Source organism: Oncorhynchus gorbuscha, linkage group LG21 (genome assembly GCF_021184085.1).
Source record: "Oncorhynchus gorbuscha isolate QuinsamMale2020 ecotype Even-year linkage group LG21, OgorEven_v1.0, whole genome shotgun sequence".
Classification (NCBI taxonomy): domain Eukaryota; kingdom Metazoa; phylum Chordata; class Actinopteri; order Salmoniformes; family Salmonidae; genus Oncorhynchus; species Oncorhynchus gorbuscha.
In genome coordinates, this window is record NC_060193.1 from 20,649,728 (window position 1) to 20,667,635 (window position 17,908).

Sequence of the window (17,908 nt, forward strand, 5' to 3'; positions counted from 1 at the left end):
AGAGTGTGAGGGTGTGCGGAAAAACAAGACAAAACAAATGGAAAATGAAAGGTGGAGCGGCGACGGCTAGAAGACCGGCCGCATCGACCGCCGAGCACCGCCCAGACAAGGAGAGGCACACTTACCTTTGATGTCCAGCTTAGTCCCGTATCTAACCTAACTCCTATACAGTGATATCTGATTATATGCATAGCTACCTCATGTTCAAGACATAGCATTCAAAAAAGTGCAAAAGGTACTGATTTTAGCATGATGTTCAATCATCTAAAGGTGACTTTGTTGAGCTTCACAATTAATTTGAGATACTTTCAAATGATTTGGACATGATGTGCGAAAAATGCTAATAACGGTCCCATGACTTAAATGGGATTTGTGCCACAAATGGTAAAACATTAGCATTTGGAAACAGTGCCAGGGAAACTGAACCAAAGCATGGATTGCTGTCATTCCTTGTCCATAGAATGCTTATAGGGTAAGGAAGCCAATATGTAACTATCCCGTTTAAGTGGACCAATGCTTACTGTGTAGGATATGTTGTGCAGGGTGTGTGAAGCATAGACACTGTTTGGTGTCTAGATGATCAATTCATTTTGTGGAACCATTGTATAATTTTCTTTCACCGGTTGGATTTACTTTTTATTTCACCTTTATTTAACCAGGTGGGCTAGTTGAGAACAAGTTCTCATTTGCAACTGCGGCCTGGCTAAGATAAAGCGTAGCAATTCGACACATACAACAACACAGAGTTACACATGGAATAAACAAAACATACAGTCAATAATACAGTAGAACAAAAGAAAACAAAAACGTATATATACAGTGAGTGCAAATGAGGTAAGTTAAGGAAATAAATAGGCCATGGTGGCGAAGTAATTACAATATAGCAATTAAACACTGGAATGGTAGATTGGCAGAAGATGAATGTGCAGTTAGAGATACTGGGGTGCAAAAGAGTGTAGTGGCCAATAGATTCAAACATGACACGACCAATAACTTTTAGAATTCAATGATAGACTTTTAATACACCCCCGTATCAGAAGCCGGAGAGCCCCGCAGGACTCACGGGACCCACAGGACTCACCACCTCCAGAGCTCTCGCTCTCCTTTTTATCTCCTTGCATACATTATCAGTTCATCCCCCAATGCAAATCCCCTTACATTCCAATCTTTACGTCCTGCTTGTTCAGCCCAGTAACCCCCACATCTGCTTTCGGCCAGATTATATGATGACCCTTCCTTCCTTCCAAGACCCTTCCTTTGACCTAACAATCATTTACATCCCCCCTTCCTGTGGCCTGTGCTCAGACCCTGTAATTAACCCTGTGTCCCTTTTGTGTGTGTCTCTAGTTTTTAGTGTGTTCAGCTGCCCTGGTCGCCTTCACTTCATATGGTTATCTAAGATCAAACAGACTTGTGTTTCCCCTGTGATGTGACTGATGCCTGCAATCCATCAGTTAGTCATTTGGCTGACCCCGTCCTTAGGCAACCTCTTTGATCCTTGTATGTCCAGCTAGCCTAAGCGTCTATGTGTCTGCATTTTTAGTGTCCCCTATGACCTTTAACTTCTTCCTGCCCTATACAATAGAAAATGCATTTTACCAGAACAAGGAATGAACCCATAATTGTACCCTTTCTCTTTTGTTATCAAATCATGTATATAATTCTACCACAGGAGCAAAATAAATAAATAAATAAATACCAGTATAGGGATGAGGGAGGTAGATAGATGGGTTGTTTACAGATAGGCTAAGTACAGGTGCAGTGATCTGTAAACTGCTCTGACAGCTGGTGCTTAAAGCTAGTGAGGGAGATGTGAGTCTCTGAGATAAGGTGGGGCTTTACCTAGCAGAGACTTGTAGATAACCTGTAGCCAGTGGGTTTGGCGACGAGTATGAAGCGAGGGCCAACCAACGAGAGCATACAGGTCGCAATGGTGGGTAGTGTATGGGGCTTTGGTGACAAAACGGATGGCACTGTGATAAAGAACGTACAATACTGAGGTTGCAGTGTGAAAACAGATGCATTTTCTTCAGTAAGAAATTGTTAACTGGCAAGCATACGATACATTTTCAAACAGAGTACAAACATTAAAGAGCTACAGTTACAGTACAAGGACCTGCACAGGCTCTTGGTCTGACACCCAGTTATCTTCCTTAGACTTGTCCCAACCCCATGTAACAGTTACAGTTCTCCTGATGACCAATAGGAGGTCTGTTTGGTTTACAACAGGTCTTGATATGTACCAGGGGGAACAGTGATGGAGCACCATGAGTATAATGGGGGAATAACATACACTACAGAATGAAACAAGTCTATTTTTATGTCAGTCTCATTACCTATCATTCACAGAATCATGCTCAAGTGTGACACCTGTCGGTTTAGTATGGGTGTAACGGTTAACTGGCAAGACCTTCTGGATGCAGCCTGGGATAAATAGATAAATGCTATTTAGACACTATGAGCTAATGATTGTAGTCCAATAATTAATTCAACCTGGCCTTCTATTCAGTTTTGGTGATAATATACTGTGTGGGACTTACATGTGGACTGTATTGCTAATTGTCATGAACAACAAGAGAAAACAGTGAGAGCACACAGACATCCTGCTGAAAACCACATAGAGAGAGGGTGTGTAGAAGGCTTTCACGCCTGTCCAAAGCATAGTAGTGGCCTCGTTTTGTGCTTACAGGAGACCAACGGGTTCAGGTACGTGTGAACAGCTAACTGTGTGCATGCATGGGTGGTTGTGTTTAGCATGGTAACGTTTTGGGTCAGTTTAAATCTTCCCTTTGCAAGCTCTCTGCACACACATGCATTCATACACACATTGGGTATTCACACAAAAGATGGAAGTCTATTTTAGTCACTATCAGTTGTTTAAATTGATACTTATTCATGAAAAAAGAAGCCACATATCAGTTTGCAGCCATTAATACAAAAAATGCAATATCAAACTCAGAAATCTCAATAAATTACAAGTTGCATTAGATAGTGATGATATATCCAACAATTACTGCAAAGACAATCTAAGCTCTACAGACATTGTCCTTAGCTTTATGTATCTTCTGGTGAGGTAGATGATGATGAAGATGGTCAGACAGCAGAGGAGAACTCCAGTTCTTATGAAGGAGAGAAGGACCAGGATTCTCATCTGTGGATCAGAGGGACCACATTCAACATCCAGCTTGGTCCCGTTCCCAAACAGTATCTCCCCACATGAGGCCACAGCACAGTAGTCCCAGCATCAGAGAGAGTGAGGTTCCTCTTGGGGAGGTTGTAGACACAGCTCTGTGTAGGAGACCCAGCCTCAGGGCTCTTCTTCTGACACTGATCACTTCTGTCTCCATGGGTGTAAATGATTCCTGGAGGGGATTCTCCTGAGTCATGTCTGAACCAATAGACACTGTGTTCTCCTGCACAGGTCTCAGTGTGTATTTTACAGTTCAGAGTCTCATTGCTGTACAGACTCAGACTGCTGAGTCAGATGATTGTTCCTGGAATCTACACATTTTACACAATAAAACCAAGGTTCTAATAATTGTTTGTTATATTACAAAATAACCACGCGGAGAGCCTGATAGTCACATTATAATAAATATATATCTTTCTGAGATTTCTGTAAACAAAACAAAAATCTAAGACTGTACAGTACACTACTTTTGAATAGGGCCCACAATATTTGGAAGCACACTTGTCATTTGGTTAATGCTGTGATCCATTAAGTTTTGGCCCCCCCGACCATCTGCTCAAGAAATAAATCAGCCCGTGGCTGTAGAATCTAGTTGATGATCCCTGCCCTACAGTACATAGTGCACTTCTTTTGACCAGAGCACACAGGGTGCCATTTTGGAAGCTCATTTGTCATTTGGTTTATGCTTTAGGTAGCACAGGAGGTTGGTGGCACCTTCATTGGGGAGGATGGGCTTGTGGTAATGACTGGAGTGGAATCAGTGGAATGGTATAAAATACATGAAACATATTTACCAGGTGTTTGATGCCATTCCATTTGCTCCATTCTGGCTATTATTATGAGCTGTTCTCCTCTCAGCAGCCTCCTGGGGTAGGTAGATAATGGTTTTGGGTAGTCTTGATGAGTGCATGTCCTTACTGCACCCTCATGTCCGTCTAAACACTGAGGACATGATAACAACCGCGGGCCATAAGTGTAAGACGTCAAAATACCCCTTTGACATTTGGTCATCAACTTCTTCTGAATCCCTCTGTTCAGAACAAATACAGAAATTGAAAAAGTGCATGATGACCAAAGACATCACATGGCTCATCACAGGCCTTATAAATACAATGAGACAAATTATCTGTATGCAAATCAAACTGCATTGGTAGCAAACTATAACACATAAAACACATCATGTCACAGGAAATATGAGGTGTGAAATCAAAAGTACCTAATAAAGAAATGTGTATGCCAAATGTATGAAGGCATGAGGTCTGTTTGTTGAGTGGAAACTTCTGACCACAGAGATCTTTGTATGAGGTGTGTGTTGTTTTCCATCCCTGTTCATACCAGCGAGGTGACACTGACCACAGGCCGAGGATGTAGCGTCTGCAGCGAATGCATCAGATGAGAGTCTGCAGAGAGGGTTGACACCTGCCTCTGCACACTCAACATTAGAGCAGTAGGTCTATTGTTTATGGATGAATTCACTCTGCATGCAAATACCTCATGGATGCACTATGACTGAAGTAGACCTACAAGAGCTCCAAAGTGTTCAATATGATGACGTTGTGCAGGTGTCCCAAACCCCAGGTGTCCAGCATTCAATTAAATTCAAATGTATTACCGTTTAGATGAGAGAGAGAGAGTGAGAGAGAGAGAGAGAGAAGCCTGGGGTAGTTTGGTTTTGGTCAGGTATTTGTAGTCTGGTGGTATAGATGGAAAGAGATGTGAGGCATGATTGGTGAGAAGAGAATGTGTGCGATTTAGATGCACAGAGAGCGAGAGCGAGAGAGTCAACATTATGCACACAAACTACAAAAAGTATTATTTGGTACAATTTGTTAGTTTTAGTGGATATTTCCCCATAAATATATAGTGCAGTACATTACCACAACTATTATTATGTAATCTTATTTACACAGAATTAGATATATTACCACAGGGCTATGTCATCTTTCATTTTAAAAGATGGTAAAATACTGGGAATCTATTCTATAGTTATTTTAAAAAAAAAGTATTCTACTGTCTTTCAGACAAATGTCATGAGAGGCCCAGTGATGTTCACCTCAGCAGGTCTCACTCAACACTGGGCTCCTTCCTGTCACTCACACTACAGCAAGTGATGCGTTGCTCATTGGCCCCTCCTACTCTACCTCTAACCATGATGGCTGTCAAAAGGGGATTTTTGACAACTTGAAATAGGGGGCCAGAACACAACAACAGTCAATTATGAAACAACTTTTCAGTGTATTACATTTGTTCTTCTTCAGTGCTAATCAAATCAACATTAAAACATTATCTTGTGGCAGCGTACACAAGATGCTCCATCTTCATTATTAGATAGTTAGCTGTTTTCTTATTCCTTGTTCTCAACCGACTGAATCTCAACACTGTGTAGTTCAGAGAGTCTGGGTCCTGACCCGGATCCTGTAGAAAACAAATTATAATATTACACAACACATGCAAATACTGTATCAACAAAACAAACACTTCCAAAAGATAGCTTAGTCCAAGTACTGTTATCTTTAGGTCATGTACACATATCAAGTAAATTGAACAGTTTCTATTACCTGGCTATTTTGTGGTTGTAGTTGAGCCTCAATATCTGAATAAGTAAAGAGGAATTTCGGTCAGTACACAAACAAACATTTCTTTCAGTGTACAAAACATTAGGAACTCCTTCCTAATTTTGAGTTGCATCCCTTTTGCCCTCACAACAGCCTCAATTCATTGGGTCATGGATTCTACAAGGTGTTGAAAACATTCCACAGGGATAATGGCCCATGTTGACTCCAATGCTTCCAACAGTTGTGCCAAGTTGGCTGCATGTCCTTTGGTTTGTGGACCATTCTTGATATACACAGGAAACTGTTGAGCATTAAAAAAAACAGCAGCGTTGCAGTTCCTGACACACTCAAACCGGTGCACCTGGAACCTACTACCATACCCTATTCAAAGTCAGTTAAATATTTTGTCTTGTCCATTCACCCTCTGAATGGCACACCAGAGGTCTCTTCACAGTTCCCAAGTCCAAAACAGACTATGGGAGGTGCACCGTACTACATAGAGCCATGACAACATGGTACTTAATCCACACCCAGTAACTCATGAAAGCTGTCAAATTAGATTTACAAAACAGATAAAAATACACCTCATGGAACAGCGGAGACTGTGAAGAGACACAGGCACAGACACACAATAACACACACACACACACACACACACACACACACACACACACACACACACACACACACACACACACACACACACACACACACACACACACACACACACACACACACACACACACACACACACACACACACACACACACACACACATTTTGTGTTGTAGATATATGGTAGTAGAGTGGTGGCCTTAAGGCACACACTTAATCTGTTGTGAAATCTCTTTACTTTCATCTACACTGATTGAAGTGGATTTTTACAAGTGACATCAAGAAGAGATCATAGCTTTCACCTGGATTCACCTGGTCAGTCTACGTCATGGAAAGAGCAGGTATTCTTAATGTTTTGTACACTCAGTTGATAGTCTAATAATCTGAGACATACACCTTCTAGAAAATGCTCATGGTCTTCCATTGTAACTTTATTGTGTGTGTTTGCATCTTGTCTGATCCTGAGGACCAGGACGAGGATGACTATCAGGTGAACAGTAATCACAACACCCAGGATCATGGCGGTTTCTTCATTCTCTCCTACAGGACCGATAGTTCTATTAAAATGTCCTATTAGATGAAATGTAATTAAATCAGTTTGTGATCCTTTAATGATAGAGCTAAAAATGCAGCACATTTTTTTATTTAAAGAAAATAGTTTTGCATCTACGTGGAAAGAAAGAGAAACCCACTGTCTTTAAATTAAATTACTCTAGCTTTTCCTCATGTCCTTTGTGTCCTATAACATCAGGATCAGTAGAATATATCATTTGTTTTCCTCAAAATTATAATGATAAAAAAATATGGCCAGCAATGGTTTGCATTTCTTTTGTGATAACTCCTGATTAGCTTGATAAACATTTTCAAATGTATCAAAAGCAAGACAAATAGTGGAAAACGTACATAGCATTTTTTTGACATGTAACAATCCACATGAAACAATCCACAGAAATACAGGCTACTGTCAGCTATTTCCACTTTTGTGATTTTGAGGAAGACACCACAGAACATTTCATATATAAGGAAATTAAATCAATGATGAGAGAATAGTCAGTCTAACTGACAACTGTAACAGACATGGCGGCATAGCTGGAAGATCAGTGTAACCATGATCCAAGAGGTTGTGAGTTCAAATCCCAGGTGAGGACATGTTGAATGATAAGAACTGTATAAATAAACGTGTATCAAATATGTAAGTTGACATTGTATTTTAAGAGCACTGTGTGTGAGTAACTATTTCCACAGCCTTTTTTAGTTAAGATGCCCAAATAATAATTGATAGTTGAATGAACCTATGAGACAAGTTGAGCAAACATATCATTTTACATTTTAAATTGACTGAAGTTGAAACTAACCATTTTTTTATTGTTCAGGTTACACTTGGACCCAAAGTTGAGTAAACTAAAGGGAGCGGGACAGTAATCTGGATGCTTATAAAACATCTTGCCACGCCTTCTGACGAGCCATCAAACAGGCAAAGCGTCAACACAATACTGAGACCAAATCCTACTACACCGGCTCTGATGCTCATCGGATGTGGCATGGCTTGCAAACTATTACGGATTACAAATGTAAGGGAAAGGGAAACCAATCCGCGAACTGCCCAGTGACACGAGCCTACTAGATGAGCTAAATGCCTTTTATGCTCACTTTGAGGCATGCAACACTGAACCATTCAGGAGAGCACAAGCTGTTCTGGACGACTGTGTGATTGAGCTCTCCGTAGCCGATGTGAGTAAGACCTTTAAACAGGTTCACAAGGGCGCAGGGCCAGACCGATTACCAGGACGCGTACTCATAGCACCCTGGACCCATTCCAATTCGCATACCGCCCCAACAGATCCATAGATGACGCACTCTCTATTGCATTCCACACTGACCTTTCCCACCTGGACAAGAGGAACACCTATGTGAGAATGCTGTTCATTGACTACAGCTCAGCGTTCAACACCATAGTGCCTTCCCAAGCTCATCACTCAGCTAAGGACCTGACCGCAAGGCCGTACAGAGGGTAGTTCGTACAGCCAAGTATATCATTGGGGCTGAGCTCCCTGCCTTCCAGGACCTCTCTACCAGGCTGTGACAGAGGAAAGAGACAAAAATGGTCAAAGACTACAGCCACCCAAGTCATTGACTCTTTTCTCTGCTACCACATGCCAAGTGACACCGATGCAACAAGTCTGGAACCAACAGGACCCTGAACAGCTTCTACCCCAAGCCAAAAGTCTGCTAAGTATACTGAACAAAACTATAAATGCAACATGTAAATATAAACACCACATGTAAAGTGTTGGTCCCATGTTTCGTGAGCTGAAATAACATTTTCCGTATGCACAAAAAGTTTATATCTCCCAAATGTTGTGGACAAATTTGTTTATATCCCTGTTATTGAGCATTTCTCCTTTGCCATACACAGGTGTGGCATATCAAGAAGCTGAATAAACAGCATGATCATTACACAGGTGCACCTTGTGCTGGGGACAACGAAATGACACTCTAGAATGTGCAGTTTTGTCACACAACACAATGCCACAGATGTCTCAAGTTTTGAGGGAGCATGCAATTGGCATGCTGACTCCAGGAATGTCCACCAGACCTGTTGACAGAGAATTTAATATTAATTTCTCTACCATAAGCTGCCTCCAATGTCGTTTAAGAGATTTTGGCAGTATGTCCAACCGGCCTCACAAACCTTAGACCACGTGTAACCACGTCAGCCCAGGACCTTCACATCCAGCTTCTTCACCTGTGGGATCGTCTAAGACCAGCCAGCCGGACAGCTAATGAAACTGAGGAGTATTTCTGTTTGTAATAAAGCCATTTTGTAGGGAAAAACTCATTCTGATTGCATTCTGATTGGCTGGGCCTGGCTCCCCAGTGGTGTGCCTGGTTCCCCAGTGGGTGTGCCTGGCTCCCCAGTGGGTGGGCCTATGCCCTCCCGGGCCCACCCATGGCTGGGCCCCTGCCCAGTCATCTGAGATCCATAGATTAGGGTCTAAATATATATTTTTTTCAATTGACTGATTTCCTTATATGAACTGTAACAGTAAAATAATTGAAATTGTTGCATGTTGCGTTTATATTTTTGTTGAGTATAGTTAGATAAAACGTTAACCAAATATCTACCCGGACTATCTGCATTGCACTAACCTTTTTGACACATCACCATAGAAGGCTGCTGAGGGGAGAATGGATCATAATAATGGCTGGAATGGCGTAAATGGAATGGCATCAAACACCTGGAAACCATGTGTTTGATGTATTTGTTACCATTCCGCTGATTCCACTCCAGTCATTACCATGAGCCCATTCTCCCTAATTAACCCCCTGTGCTCATCACATACGCTGCTGCTACTGTTCATTATCTGTCACTTTATTCCTAGTTATATGTACTTATCTACCTCAATTAACTCGTACCCCTGCATACAACTCGTTACTGTTAACCCGTGCATGTAGCCAAGTTATCGTTGCTCATTGTGTATTTATTATGACTTTTATTTCATTTTCTATGTTATTTCTCTCTGCCTTGGCAGTGAAGGGCTCATCAGTTAGCATTTCACTTTTAGCTACACCTGTTGTTTACTAAGCATGTGACGAATAACATTTGACTTGAATAATTATTTGAAACAACAACATTTGCGGGTGTTTAATTTTTTTCAATGCTTGGCTATAGCTGCTGGGAATGCTTTATTTGGACAGTCCCTACAGATAGTCTATGGATGTTAACCCTAACCTGAAAGACCTAGTCCGAACCCTAAAGCTAACCCTATAGCCCTAGTCCTAACCCTAAAGCTAACCCTAGAGCCCTAGTCCGAACCCTAAAGCTAACCCTAGAGCCCTAGTCCTAACCCTACAGCTAACCCTATAGCCCTCGTCCTAACCCTAGCCCTAGCCCTAAAGCTAACCCTATGGCCCGGCTGTAGCTACAGCTACAAAGGCAGACAGGTCTTATAGCTCATCATCAAAACCTACAGTTCTGTCTGGGTGTCAGAGCTACTAACCAATAATATCAGGTCATCTCTGGCTCCAGACTTGTAGTCCCTGTCATCTCACACTGTGGTTTATTCTCGTCATCTTTCTAATATCAGTTAGATCACGAAGAACAAACTACAAGAAAGGGGCATAGCTGACACCTATGAAGGAATTTTTTCACACGTTTGAGTCTGATACAGCAATGTACTGCCTGTTCATGATGGACTTTGGAGAAAAAAGTACATTCATTATGACTATTGTATTTTGTTTTAACTTGAAAATACTGTTAATTTATTTACAATTCATTTAGGTACAGTTTAAAATACAGATAAGAATGTTGACCTGATGTGTGCGACAGCTAACCCCGTCTCACTCTTATCTGACAGACAAGATGACCAGTATACACATTAGAAGGACAATGATGAAACTCTTATATAGAACAGGTAAAGCTAGGGGTAGTAAGAGTGCAAACTTACTATTAAAGGGACAATCATGCTTACGTATTTAAGAAAACATATTGAGTTCTTCATTAATATAAATATATATCTTTCAGCTTTGTCTCTTGCTGTTGTTGTCGCTCAGTCTGTTTGGAGCACCTTCACTCTTGGAGACACAGTTGATTTGGAATGCTTCATCACTGTGGATGACGATGACAGGACAAGCCCCAGATGTTACCTCTGTATTCTCACTGCAATTGTCTTTGGAGAGTTTGACAAACAGCTTTGCTTTGCTACAAGGACGAGTGGCACCAGATTTGTGCTGACCATCTCAGATTCCACATGCATCCAACATGGGGATCTATTACTGTGCTGCAATTAATTATGAAAGCATGATCTTCGGGAGTTGTGTTTTTCTGAAACATCAGGGTACATCTGATACATTCAGGTGTTTTATCTTCTATTTTAGCAAACATATGTTGTATTTGGAAATTGTGCAAGTCATTGATAGTGTGATCTTATAGTCCTGGAAAAGCTGCAGATTCCAGGACCCAGCATGTTGAACAGTAGTCTGTTAGTCTAGCCAGGAGAGTCTGAACTGTAAAATGCACACAGACGTGTGCAGGAGGTGTCCTCGGATGGGGCCACAGTGTCTCCTGACCCCTCCTGTCTCAGCCTCCAGTATTTATGCTGCAGTAGTTTATGTGTCGGGGGGCTGGGGTCAGTTTGTTTATCTGGAGTACTTCTCCTGTCCTATTCAGGTGTCCTGTGTGAATCTAAGTGTGCGTTCTCTAATTCTCTCCTTCTCTCTCTCGGAGGACCTGAGCCCTAGGACCATGCCCCAGGACTACCTGACATGATGACTCCTTGCTGTCCCCAGTCCACCTGGCCATGCTGCTGCTCCAGTTTCAACTGGCCTGGGCCCTAGGACCATGTCTCAGGACTACCTGACATGAGGACTCCTTGCTGTCCCCAGTCCACCTGGCCATGCTCCTGCTCCAGTTTCAACTGTTCTGCCTTACTATTATTCAACCATGCTGGTCATTTATGAACATTTGAACATCTTGGCCACGTTCTGTTATAATCTCCACCCGGCACAGCCAGAAGAGGACTGGCCACCCCACATATGCTCTCTCTAATTCTCTCTTTCTTTCTTTCTCTCTCTCGGAGGACCTGAGCCCTAGGACCGTGCCCCAGGACTACCTGACATGATGGCTCCTTGCTGTCCCCAGTCCACCTGACTGTGCTGCTGCTCCAGTTTCAACTGTTCTGCCTTATTATTATTTGACCATGCTGGTCATTTATGAACATTTGAACATCTTGGTCATGTTCTGTTATAATCTCTACCCGGCACAGCCAGAAGAGGACTGGCCACCCCACATAGCCCGGTTCCTCTAAGTTTCTTCCTAGGTTTTGGCCTTTCTAGGGAGTTTTTCCTAGCCACCGTGCTTTTACACCTGCATTGTTTGCTGTTTGGGGTTTTAGGCTGGGTTTCTGTACAGCACTTTGAGATATCAGCTGATGTACGAAGGGCTATATAAATAAATTTGATTTGATTTGATTTGAATCTCATCCAGGAATCATTTACACCCATGGAGACAGGAGAGATCAGTGTGAGAAGAGCCCTGAGGCTGGGTCTCCTACAAAGAGCTGTGTCGACAACCTCCCCAAGAAGAACCTCATTCTCTGATGCTGGAACTTACTATTGTGCTGTGGCCTCATGTGTGGACATACTATTTGGGAACGGGACCAAGCTGGATGTGTCATGCAGGTGAAAGAGGACCCAAAAGCGACTTAACAGAAACAGAGTTTAATCAAGTCCAAACAGGGAATAACAGAAATCCTCTAGTCTGTAGAGGGGAATAACAAGAGAAGCGGCCACAGACTGCAGGTCGCAGGCCGTAGTTGACAGAGACACCTGCTCACACGCAGCATCTGATGAAGGCAAAAAACACGACAGGACAGGGCGATACACAATCACAGCAAAAAACACGACAGGACAGGGCGATACGCAATCACAGCATGGTGAATACTAAACAAGGAACCGACGGGACAGGAACGGAACACAAAGGAATAAATAGGGACTCTAATCAGGGGAAAGGATCGGGAACAGGTGTGGGAAGACTAAATGATGATTAGGGGAATAGGAACAGCTGGGAGCAGGAACGGAACGATAGAGAGAAGAGAGAGCGAGAGAGTGAGAGGGGGAGAGCGAGGGATAGAAAGAGGGAAAGAACCCAATAAGACCAGCAGAGGGAAACGAACAGAATGGGGAGCACAGGGACAAGACATGATAATAAATGACAAACATGACAGTACCCCCCCACTCACCGAGCGCCTCCTGGCGCACTCGAGGAGGAATCCTGGCGGCAACGGAGGAAATCATCGATGAGTGAACGGTCCAGCACGTCCCGAGACGGAACCCAACTCCTCTCCTCAGGACCGTAACCCTCCCAATCCACTAAGTATTGGTGACCCCGTCCCCGAGAACGCATGTCCATGATCTTATGTACCTTGTAAATAGGTGCGCTCTCGACAAGGACGGGAGGGGGGAGGGAAGACGAACGGGGGTGCGAAGAAAGGGCTTAACACAGGAACATGGAAGACAGGATGGACGCGACGAAGATGTCGCGGAAGAAGCAGTCGCACAGCGACAGGATTGACGACCTGGGAGACACGGAACGGACCAATGAACCGCGGAGTCAACTTACGAGAAGCTGTCGTAAGAGGAAGGTTGCGAGTGGAAAGCCACACTCTCTGGCCGCAACAATACCTTGGACTCTTAATCCTGCGTTTATTGGCGGCTCTCACAGTCTTCCCCGCAGACAAAGGCAGACCGGTAATGAAGCCTAAGGCGATGTGAGACCATGGTCGAGAAGGAATGGGGAGCGGTCTGAGACGACCGGCAGGAGGAGAGTTACCCGACTTAGTCTGCGCGCAGTCCGAACAAGCAGCCACGAAACGGCGCGTGTCACGCTCCTGAGTCGGCCACCAAAAGCGCTGGCGAATAGACGCAAGAGTGCCTCGAACACCGGGATGACCAGCTAACTTGGCAGAGTGAGCCCACTGAAGAACAGCCAGACGAGTGGAAACAGGAACGAAAAGGAGGTTACTAGGACAAGCGCGCGGCGACGCAGTGTGCGTGAGTGCTTGCTTAACCTGTCTTTCAATTCCCCAGACTGTTAACCCGACAACACGCCCATAAGGAAGAATCCCCTCGGGATCAGTAGAAGCCACAGAAGAACTAAACAGACGGGATAAGGCATCAGGCTTGGTGTTCTTGCTACCCGGACGGTAAGAAATCACAAACTCGAAACGAGCGAAAAACAACGCCCAACGAGCTTGACGGGCATTAAGTCGTTTGGCAGAACGGATGTACTCAAGGTTCTTATGGTCTGTCCAAACGACAAAAGGAACGGTCGCCCCCTCCAACCACTGTCGCCATTCGCCTAGGGCTAAGCGGATGGCGAGCAGTTCACGGTTACCCACATCATAGTTGCGCTCAGATGGCGACAGGCGATGAGAAAAATAAGCGCAAGGATGAACCTTATCGTCAGACTGGAAGCGCTGGGATAGAATGGCTCCCACGCCTACCTCTGAAGCGTCAACCTCGACAATGAATTGTCTAGTGACGTCAGGAGTAACGAGGATAGGAGCGGACGTAAAACGTTCTTTTAGAAGATCAAAAGCTCCCTGGGCGGAACCGGACCACTTAAAACACGTCTTGACAGAAGTAAGAGCTGTGAGAGGGGCAGCAACTTGACCGAAATTACGAATGAAACGCCGATAGAAATTAGCGAAACCTAAAAAGCGCTGCAACTCGACACGTGACCTTGGAACGGGCCAATCACTGACAGCTTGGACCTTAGCGGAATCCATCTGAATGCCTTCAGCGGAAATAACGGAACCGAGAAAAGTGACGGAGGAGACATGAAAAGAGCACTTCTCAGCCTTTACGTAGAGACAATTCTCTAAAAGGCGCTGTAGAACACGTCGAACGTGCTGAACATGAATCTCGAGTGACGGAGAAAAAATCAGGATATCGTCAAGATAGACAAAAACAAAAATGTTCAGCATGTCTCTCAGAACATCATTAACTAATGCCTGAAAAACAGCTGGCGCATTGGCGAGACCGAACGGCAGAACCCGGTACTCAAAATGCCCTAACGGAGTGTTAAACGCTTTTCCACTCGTCCCCCTCTCTGATGCGCACGAGATGGTAAGCGTTACAAGGTCCAACTTAGTAAAGCACCTGGCTCCCTGCAGAATCTCGAAGGCTGATGACATAAGGGGAAGCGGATAACGATTCTTAACCGTTATGTCATTCAGCCCTCGATAATCCACGCAGGGGCGCAGAGTACCGTCCTTCTTCTTAACAAAAAGAACCCCGCCCCGGCCGGAGAGGAAGAAGGCACTATGGTACCGGCGTCAAGAGACACAGATAAATAATCCTCGAGAGCCTTACGTTCGGGAGCCGACAGAGAGTATAGTCTACCTCGAGGAGGAGTGGTCCCCGGAAGGAGATCAATACTACAATCATACGACCGGTGAGGAGGAAGGGAGTTGGCTCGGGACCGACTGAAGACCGTGCGCAGATCATGATATTCCTCCGGCACTCCTGTCAAATCGCCAGGTTCCTCCTGAGAAGTAGGGACAGAAGAAACGGGAGGGATGGCAGACATTAAACACTTCACATGACAAGAAACGTTCCAGGATAGGATAGAATTACTAGACCAATTAATAGAAGGATTATGACATACTAGCCAGGGATGACCCAAAACAACAGGTGTAAACGGTGAACGGAAAATCAAAAAGAAATAGTCTCACTGTGGTTACCAGATACTGTGAGAGTTAAAGGTAGTGTCTCAAATTTGATACAGGGAAGATGACTACCATCTAAGGCAAACATGGGCGTAGGCTTGTCTAACGGTCTGAAAGGAATGTTATGTTTCCGAACCCATGCTTCGTCCATGAAACAACCCTCAGCCCCAGAGTCAATCAAGGCACTGCATGTAGCACCCGAACCGGTCCAGCGTAGATGGACCGAATAGTAGTACAAGATCTAGATGAAGAGACCTGAGTAGTAGCGCTCACCAGTAGCCCTCCGCTTACTGATGGGCTCTGGCCTCTTACTGGACATGAATTAACAAAATGTCCAGCAACTCCGCAATAGAGGCACAGGCGGTTGGTGATCCTCCGTTCCCTCTCCTTAGTCGAGATCGAATCCCTCCCAGCTGCATGGGCTCAGTCTCAAAGCCAGAGGAGGGAGATGGTTGCGATGCGGAGCAGGGAAACACCGTTGATGCGAGCTCTCTTCCACGAGCCCGGTGACGAAGATCTACCCGTCGTTCTATGCGGATGGCGAGCGCAATCAAAGAGTCCACATCTGAAGGAACCTCCCGGGAGAGAATCTCATCCTTAACCACTGCGTGGAGTCCCTCCAGAAAACGAGCGAGCAGCGCCGGCCGTTCCACTCACTAGAGGCAGCAAGAGTGCGAAACTCAATAGAATAATCCGTTATGGACCGTTCACCTTGGCATAAGGAAGCCAGGGCCCTAGAAGCCTCCCTACCAAAAACTGAACGGTCAACCCGAATCATCTCCTCTTTAAAGTTCTGGAACTTGTTAGAGCAATCAGCCCTTGCCTCCCAGATAGCTGTGCCCCATTCTCGAGCCCGGCCAGTAAGGAGTGAAATGACGTAAGCAACCCGAGCTCTCTCTCTAGAGTATGTGTTGGGTTGGAGAGAGAACACAATCTCACACTGCGTGAGAAAGGAGCGGCACTCAGTGGGCTGCCCGGAGTAGCAAGGTGGGTTATTAACCCTAGGTTCTGGAGGCTCGGCAGGCCAGGAAGTAACAGGTGGCACGAGACGTAGACTCTGGAACTGTCCAGAGAGGTCGGAAACCTGAGCGGCCAGGTTCTCCACGGCATGGCGAGCAGCAGACAATTCCTGCTCGTGTCTGCCGAGCATGGCTCCTTGGATCTTGACGGCATTGTAACGAGCGTCTGAAGTCGCTGGGTCCATTCCTTGGTCGGTTCCTTCTGTCATGCAGGTGAAAGAGGACCCAAAAGCGACTTAACAGAAACAGAGTTTAATCAAGTCCAAACAGGGAATAACATAAATCCTCTAGTCTGTAGAGGGGAATAACAAGAGAAGCGGCCACAGACTGCAGGTCGCTTCGGGTAGGCGCAGGCCGTAGTTGACAGAGACACCTGCTCACACGCAGCATCTGATGAAGGCAAAAAACACGACAGGACAGGGCGATACACAATCACAGCAAAAACACGACAGGACAGGGCGATACGCAATCACAGCATGGTGAATACTAAACAAGGAACCGACGGGACAGGAACGGAACACAAAGGAATAAATAGGGACTCTAATCAGGGGAAAGGATCGGGAACAGGTGTGGGAAGACTAAATGATGATTAGGGGAATAGGAACAGCTGGGAGCAGGAACGGAACGATAGAGAGAAGAGAGAGCGAGAGAGTGAGAGGGGGAGGGGGAGAGAGAGGGATAGAAAGAGGGAAAGAACCCAATAAGACCAGCAGAGGGAAACGAACAGAATGGGGAGCACAGGGACAAGACATGATAATAAATGACAAACATGACAGGATGTTGAAGGTATCTAACATTATGCTATTAACATATTTAATGACTGATAACATTATCAACAACTGCCCATAGCACTATAGTGGAGTGATGACTTTTTTCAGATGTTGACATTGATCCACAGTTGTCAAGCTTGGTCCTTTTCTCCATCATAAGAACTGGAGTTCTCCTCTGCTGTCCTACCATCTTCATCATCACCAACACCATTAAATAGATACATCTATGGCCAATATCAATAGACTGACCGTATGTGGTATGTCACTTGCTTTCACCAAATCCCTGTGTTTGCACTTATTGTATTAGCATGAATAAATATCACTGAACATTGATACTGACTTAAGTTCTGTTTGAGGGAATGGGTCAGACGTGACAAAGTTATCCCGAAAGAAAAAAGTTACATTTGAGCACACCCAATCTGAGTATGCACTTTCTACTCTTGAATACTTTAGGTTATAGGAAAAGCTTTCAGCTTGTTTGTATTCTTCACATACTTTGCACTTCTGAGCAGCAGGGGTCTGGTTTTTAT